This window comes from Lepisosteus oculatus, unplaced genomic scaffold (genome assembly GCF_040954835.1).
Source record: "Lepisosteus oculatus isolate fLepOcu1 unplaced genomic scaffold, fLepOcu1.hap2 HAP2_SCAFFOLD_83, whole genome shotgun sequence".
Classification (NCBI taxonomy): domain Eukaryota; kingdom Metazoa; phylum Chordata; class Actinopteri; order Semionotiformes; family Lepisosteidae; genus Lepisosteus; species Lepisosteus oculatus.
The window spans coordinates 13-7,500 of record NW_027168394.1 but is presented as its reverse complement, the minus strand read 5'-3'; the positions used below and the strand labels follow the sequence as shown (position 1 = coordinate 7,500).

The 7,488-nt window shown below is 44.9% G+C and overlaps 4 non-coding genes across 4 annotated transcripts; 3 read left to right on the top strand and 1 right to left on the bottom strand.

The window, feature by feature from the left end:
• Positions 1-1,140: 1,140 nt before the first annotated feature.
• trnat-ggu (transfer RNA threonine (anticodon GGU)) lies at positions 1,141-1,222 on the bottom strand. The gene has a single exon. It is a non-coding gene; the product is annotated as a tRNA-Thr (tRNA).
• A 379-nt stretch (positions 1,223-1,601) lies between these two features.
• Positions 1,602-1,675, top strand: trnat-ggu (transfer RNA threonine (anticodon GGU)). The gene has a single exon. It is a non-coding gene; the product is annotated as a tRNA-Thr (tRNA).
• A 1,163-nt stretch (positions 1,676-2,838) lies between these two features.
• On the top strand, positions 2,839-2,911 carry trnar-acg (transfer RNA arginine (anticodon ACG)). The gene has a single exon. It is a non-coding gene; the product is annotated as a tRNA-Arg (tRNA).
• Positions 2,912-5,363: 2,452 nt separating this feature from the next.
• Positions 5,364-5,436, top strand: trnar-ucu (transfer RNA arginine (anticodon UCU)). The gene has a single exon. It is a non-coding gene; the product is annotated as a tRNA-Arg (tRNA).
• Positions 5,437-7,488: the final 2,052 nt, after the last annotated feature.

Here is a 7,488-nt window from a genome sequence, read left to right as displayed (position 1 = left end):
CACGTACAGTTCACATTCAAGCCACAAGTACTCTTCTCGGATGTTACACAAACAAATCCTAACGTCTTGAAAGCATTGCAGCATGTTTGTGTCCCACTTCCCGTGGCTGCAGGACGACTGACACGAACGGACAAACACATTTAATCTGTGGCGTTTAGCGTGACATAGTCTTGCAGGCATCGTGCTGTCTCACTGCAATACTATACCGCTGGAGGAAACAGTCCATCTGGCCATGAAACTCATTTGAACGTCTAGCTACAGCAACTAACAATATCATGATTTATTCAGGATGTGTGGAATCAGCACGTCCCGGAGACAGCTTCCGAAATCGTGAGCATTCTCTGGTGGTGTCCTGCAGGGCACCTGTGGGCATGCGTTGGTGGTATAGTGGTGACCATAGCTGCTTTCCATGGTTCATTTCCTGGCCAACGCAGTGGGGATTGGTTTCAAATGCTGTCATGAGCCTTGGACTGTGACTAGCAAAGCGAAGCCTTTTGAAAGAGCTAAAGCACTGCAAAACGGAATTGAAGGAGAATCTTACAGGGGATTCTGAGCGGTGTCTGCATACATGCAGTCCGATACGGGTGCTGAAAGCTTGAGCTACTCTCAATGTCATGCTGCCTTTCCCCGGAGTAAATCTGTTACATGGAAAGAATGCTTCTCGCAGGTTCAAAAAGGGACCATTGTTAATTGGAGAAATCAATGATTTCGAATGAATTCTGTATGCGTTAAAAGACAGCTATACACAGAAAACATGCAGGACACTGCTCATGAATGATGTTTCCCGAGCCGAAACACAGTGCGTTTTTTCAAGCCATTTGACAAAGCCCACCCACTGAAAACTGCAGCAGATCGTGTAAAGACGTTCAACTTTGTAACTACTGCAGGCACGGGAAGCAGAATAAATTCCTCTTTTCAAACTGTCAAAGGTTTGCTTTCCGAACGCTGCAGGACATCGCACAATCTCTTTTGAACAGGGACAAATGATTTCTTATGGGGCGCAGTAAGTACTGTTACTGTCACTGCTCGATACCGACGTTGGCCCACTATACCATGTTCAGCCACCGCTAGAAAATGTACAGCTCTAGCACCAGAGCAAACAACAGGAGGGCCAACGGCAAACGTGTAAGACATGGAGAGCGATGAGAATGGGACTCGAACCCATGTCTGCAGAGCACAATGGATTACCAGTCCATCGCCTTAACCACTCAGCCACCTTGTCAATGAAACTGGGTTGTCCGGACATGGGATGGCGCGCTCCAGATGATCTTTTTCTTTTTTTTCCCTCGTACTCGAGGGTCATTTTCCTGTTCCACATGCAATTTCAACATTTTCCTTAGGAGATGTCAAGCCAGCAAGCCACTGCTGTGGTTCAGTGGCCAGTGTGGAGTTCAGTGGCCCTGTTGTACACAGAAAGCAAATTGAGCTCCTTGGACATCAAAAGTTCCAGATAAAAGCCATTTGTCACCCTTTCTCTTGGTGTTGATATTGCTATTGTATGTAAAGGTGGCAACTTGCTCAGCGAGCAGGCGGAGCACACACCGAATGCAGATGTGTCTGAGTGGTGTGTCCAAGTGGCTGCAAAAGGACAATGCTCCTGGGGCGCCGGGGCTTAGTTGGTTAAAGCGCCTGCCTGGTAAATAAGAGATCCTGGGTTCAAATCCCAGCGGTGCCTTCTTTGTTCTGTTTTCTCAAACAGAACTGGTCCTTACAGACAACCGCCTACGGCTAGACTTGCAAGTATTCATTTCCTGTCTTTAACGCGACTTGTTTTTCTTAAAATGGATGCAACTTGCAAAACATGAAATACAAACCTTGCTAATCAGCGCTGGCGGCTGGCAAAAAAAAAAAGAAGTCAGCAATGTTTTTTTTCTTTAACCTTAACCCTGCTAACGGAGACGAGTTAAACAACCGAGTCTATGCAGCTTAAACGGTCCGCATGTCGGGTTCTTAGCTGAAAGGGTGGTAAATCACGCTCACCCCAGTCCTTAATCTTTTAAAGAGGATACAAAATTGAACCTAGTCGCCACATCACATACATCCTGTTCAATGATAAAAAAGTGACATCTATCCTCGATCCAGAGTAAATCCCACGTTGAGGGCATACTTTTTTCCACTTTACCATGAGTCGGGCTCAGCTGCACAGAGGCGAGAGCAGAGCAATGAGGTCACGGGGACAGGGGAGTCACACGCTGGCGGTTTAAACACGCGGAAGATCACTGAGGGATCCACAGTATGTGGACCCTCCGTGCGCCATCAGTCCGCACTCCGGACTCTGAATCCTGCCATCCAAGTTAAGATCTCGGCGGAACCTGAGGCGCAGTTCCTTCTTAAAACGTAATCTGGTGAGCATTTCTAGAATCGTACTTGTATAGATGCAGCCTTTAATGTGTTGCTAGGTTAAAATTGATGACTTCTTGAACTTCAGTAGGCAACTGCCCTCTTGATTTCGGATTTAATTTCTTTATTACAGGGGCGCTTTTATGAAGACAGAGTCATGTTCAGGTACTTTTCTTGATGGAGGAAGCATATTTCGGACTCTGTGATCTGCTCACCTGGAAAGGTCTGCTGTACTACTACAAGAGAGAAGTAGAGTCTGGAAGAAGGGACAATTTTATGATGCTTTGGAAGATAATGTTTTTTTTTTCTTTGAAATCGAAATGAATCAGAATATCAGTGCAAAAGACAGACTCTTGGTTTGGTTTGAGATATGGTTTTAAAACAGACAAAATGTAGAAAACAGGTCTTTCTCACTTTTGGTAAAGAATGGACCAGGGGTAATATTTTACTAGTTGCAGTGCTGATCTCACTGGGTTACAGTCCTGCAGTGTCACACCGGGGCCAGTGGCGCAATGGATAACGCGTCTGACTACGGATCAGGAGATTGCAGGTTCGACTCCTGCCTGGCTCGGGTCGTTTTTAAACGCATCTGGCTACTCCCTAAGTAGTCTGTGCTACTTACTGCATTGTAATCGTACCCGGTAAGAGATTTCCTTCATGTAAATGAACTGCACCTGACAGCTTTAGAAAAACACCTGGGCTCAGTACGGTGCTGAGAGCTCAGCGTTGCTGTTCTAATTAGCACGCACTGCATCGGCTATGAGCCCGAACCTTTCAATTATTCCGATCAGTAAGTCAACACGTAGTCCACGTGAACGGTAGAAATATTCTCTTGTCTGTCTCTTGTTTGTATAGAACTGAATGTCCCTGACAATGTTCTGTTAGTTTTAATTGAAGAACGGCATTTGTGTTCAAATATACCAGACAAGTTTATGTAACTGCTCATGCGACACTCAGTTGTAATTAGTCAAGAAATAAAGTCGAACAACAGCTGCGGGTTTGATTCTGAACGTATGAGATTGCAGCGCCTTTTACTTCCATTGACAAATGATAGAGATTCGAAGAGAGATCCTTCAGACCAGCAAGCAAACCCACGGCTATTTCGGTTTTCTATCTAGGCAACGTTGGTGTCTGCAATAGCATACATGAAAGCGTGATGCAATTTCTGTGGCTACATTTGTTGCACGTCATGCACAGTAAGAGTGTTTCTAACACCAAATAAAAAGTCAACAATTAGCGATCACGCCTTCTCCTCAGTTAACCCACTGAAACCCTTGCTGTTAACAGTTCTTTACTGCGTGCTTTACCAGCACCTACATATCGTGTCGGTTCTTTCAGCTTTATTCATTAGGTTTTCAAAGGTATAAGTAGAGCACCAGAGGTGCGAACGCAAAATGTGTGGTTATCTGAAGAATTGATTTCAATGGCAGCGGGTCCAAGCGATTTCGCGTTGTTATAGTACCAGGAAAGGAGAAGCGGCACTTCGCCTCTGCCGTGCAGGCACAAGGCGACGTGCGGCAGACGCCGGAGTCGGCAGGTTTCGAACCTGCGCGGGGAAGCCCCAACGCATTTCGAGCCCATCGCCTTAACCACTCGAGCACGACAAATGCGAACTCGCCGCCGCCGTATTCCTCCTATAATCAAACACGGACTGCGAGGTGGCTGCGGAAACCTTTTTAAAGTTGCTCTCCGTTAAAAAAAAATACCTTTCACAAGATTCGTGCCGGCAGACAGACACGCCTCAGAGGGTTTAAGGCTGGCTTCACGTTCAAATGATAAAGTCCCCCAGTCCGGATGTCAAAACGCAACTTTGGCAGACAGAAAAAAACATCAACAAACCAAAAATGTGGACAAGGATTTTACAAGCTGCACCACACTGCACTTTCAAAAGCATTTACATTCGTGTTAGACGCAGGAATTGCCTTTGATTTGCGCGCTTACGAACGCCATGGAAAACGAAACAAAACTAAAGCCCTCAGCTCCTGCACTTGATTATAGTCCCGTTACGTGTCGAAGCAGGAATTTACGTCATCCTACCACTGTAACACGGGGAATAGAGGGAAATGAGCACAAGCTACGAATTGTCTCAATCACTCCCTACAGTAGTAAGACGCCTGGAAGCGTGCACCCCCATCATTAATCTTTGCGCATCTGTGCAAGGTAAACTCTGGAGCAGTCTCTGAAACGGCTCAAAGGAAACACGTGATTGATTCCATGTGCATCTGGGGTTCATTTCTTATTTACATTTAATTCAAGGGAAAGGCTTGGGTCAGTTTCAGACGGCCTCCAACAGCGAGATTCAAGCGCCCCACCTTCAGCCCAATCTGCGCCGCCAGAACGCCAACGGCTCCTCTGGTCTCTGGGGTGCGGTTGTGACCCCGTAACCTAAAGTGTTGGTGGCAGACAAATGGAGACTAACAGGTGATGTCCTAGGACATGACTACATTGTGACACTCGGTGGGGATGGTGACCATTGCTTGGAAAAGAGTGCGAGGCCCCTTTAGAAAAACATTTTGTTAACAGGCATTCTGCCTTAGTCCAAACACCTATAGCTTGCAAAGCACATGCTATTAGACAGGCACCTCTGCAAGACCTTAAGAGTCTCTTAAACTAGTGATAGTAAGGTGTTCCCAATGGGCGATGTTTGGCTTTCAAATCATCTCTCTGTGGAAGCGCCGAGATGCAGCTGTTTAAGGCTTAGAAGCAGCTGACTGTTTCACTACCTAGCGGATTACTGTCAGTCAGGGAGCTCAGAGGTGAAAAGCCTGTCTGAGAAACAATTCGCCGTCAATCAGTTCAATATGTTCCGTACCAGCTCGGCGCACCTGAGATCATCTTGGTAGCCGTGTAGCTCAGATGAGTGAGAGCGTGTGTGTGTGCACCACCGTGATTGGATGCCGGTCCTTCTCAGGTCACAGTAAACCTTCTGCTGCCTAACTTTCCTAATTTTGGGGATCCCTTTGAAAAAGCAAAGGAAAAAAAAAAACTGGCTCTTCATCAGCGTGATCGACCCAACCCAGTGTGTCCCAGTGGCCTAATGGATAAGGCACTGGCCTTCTAAGCCAGGGATTGTGGGTTCGAGTCCCATCTGGGGTGCTCCTGTCCCATTTTGAGCGTACAAATGTCCTTGTGATTTGCAAAGCTGCAACCCCACCTTACTCAGTGAGCGTCTCTGCTTTTTTCTCACATACAGTTGGGAGAAAAACTTTTGTAAACAGCCCTTCGGAATGATGTGGATTTCTGCATGAATGGCTCCTAACATGTGATCTTATCTTTATCTAAGTCATAATAATCAATAAAGAGAGTCTGATTTAACAAACAACACACGCCCAACATTTGACATTGCTGTTTTAACAAAACAGCCTCCGCCATGCTTCCCAGGTGGGATGAGGTTTTGGAGTTGGTATGCAGTGTTTTGTTATCTCCAAACATAACGCTGTGCACATTTACCAACAAGTTCAACTTTTGTCACGTCTGTCCACAGAACATTGTTCCAGGAGTTGCTGTGGAACATCCATGTGGTCTTTAGCAAACTTGAGAGGGGCAGTGGTGGTTTTTTTTGGGGGGAGAGCAGTGGTTTCCTCCATGGTGACCTCGCATGATCACCACTCCTGTTCAGATTTTTCTTATGGTGGACTCATGAACACAGACGTAAGACAAAGTCAACCACCTGTTCGCTAGATCCCATCCCCACTCAGCTAGTCAAAGATTCCCTCGAAGGACTGGCAGGACCTATAATTAGTATGATGAATGCATCGCTTGCGTCAGGCGTTGTACCTGATCAATTTAAGGTAGCGGTTGTTAGACCGCTCCTTAAGAAGTCAAATTTGGATCCACAAGTTCTTAACAACTACAGGCCTGTCTCAAAGGTCCCATTTCAATCTAAAAGTCTTGGGAGAATAGTTGTTGCCCAACGTCAATCGTATCTGGATTCAAATAATATACTTGAGAAATTTCAGTCTGGTTTCTGAAACTGCATTAACAAGAGTCGTAAATGATATTCTCTTAGCTACTGATGCGGGGAATGCAACAGTGCTTGTGCTTTTAGATCTTAGAGCTGCCTTTGACACGGTTGACCTCTCTGTTTTGTTACACAGGCTTGAGTTTGAGGTTGGCTTATCTGGAACCGTCCTTCAGTGGTTTACTTCACATTTTACTCATCGTTTTCATTATGTTCAAATATCTAATAATTGTACTGCTTCATCAATGTCACCAGTTCAATTTGGGGTACCAGAAGATCAGTGCTGGGACCAATATTGCTCTCTCTCTCTACATGCTGCTGATAGGTAGGATAATATGAAAAAATAATATGAACTTTCATTCATATGCTGATGACACTCAAATAAACATTTTGTTTACACCAAACGACAACTCTTCTATTATCAGTTTAGTTAAATGCATTAAGGAAGGAAATACTTGGATGTGTGAAAACTTTTTGTTACTCAACTCTGAGAAAACTGAGGATCTGTTGATCGGAGGCAACAATACTGATAGGACTACTATAACTTCAGCACTTAACTCAGAGGATTTAAACATTTGCCTCAAAGAGACAGCACGTTACCTAGGCGGCATATTAGACACAAGGCTCTTAACAACTTGCATTGTTAAGTGCCTTGGGACAACCTTGTTGTGAAAGGCGCTATATAGAAATACATTGATTTGAATTGAATTGACAATGTAAAATGTTGTGTGTGTTGTTTGTTAAACAAGACTGTCTTTATTTATCAAAAAATAAAAGGAATTTGCTAGGAATGCAAACGTTAGGTTGCGCTTCTTCATGCTGCATCGTCGGCATGAGTGGAGCTTTTTAAACGTCTGTACTTACTGTGCCCCATAAGAAATCGTTTGTCCCCGTTCAAAAGAGATTGTGCGATGTCCTGCAGTGTTCGCAAAGTAAACCTTTGACAGTTTGAAAAGAGGAATTTATTCTGCTTCCTGTGCGTGCAGTAGTTACAAAGTTGAACGTCTTTACACGATTTGCTGCAGTTTTCAGTGGGCGGGCTTTGTCAGATGGCTTGGAAAAACGCACTGTGTTTCGGCTCGGGAAACATCATGAGAAGTGTCCTGCATGTTTTCTGTGTATAGCTGTCTTTTAACGCATACAGAATTCATTCGAAATCATTGATTTCTCCAATTAACAAGGGTCCC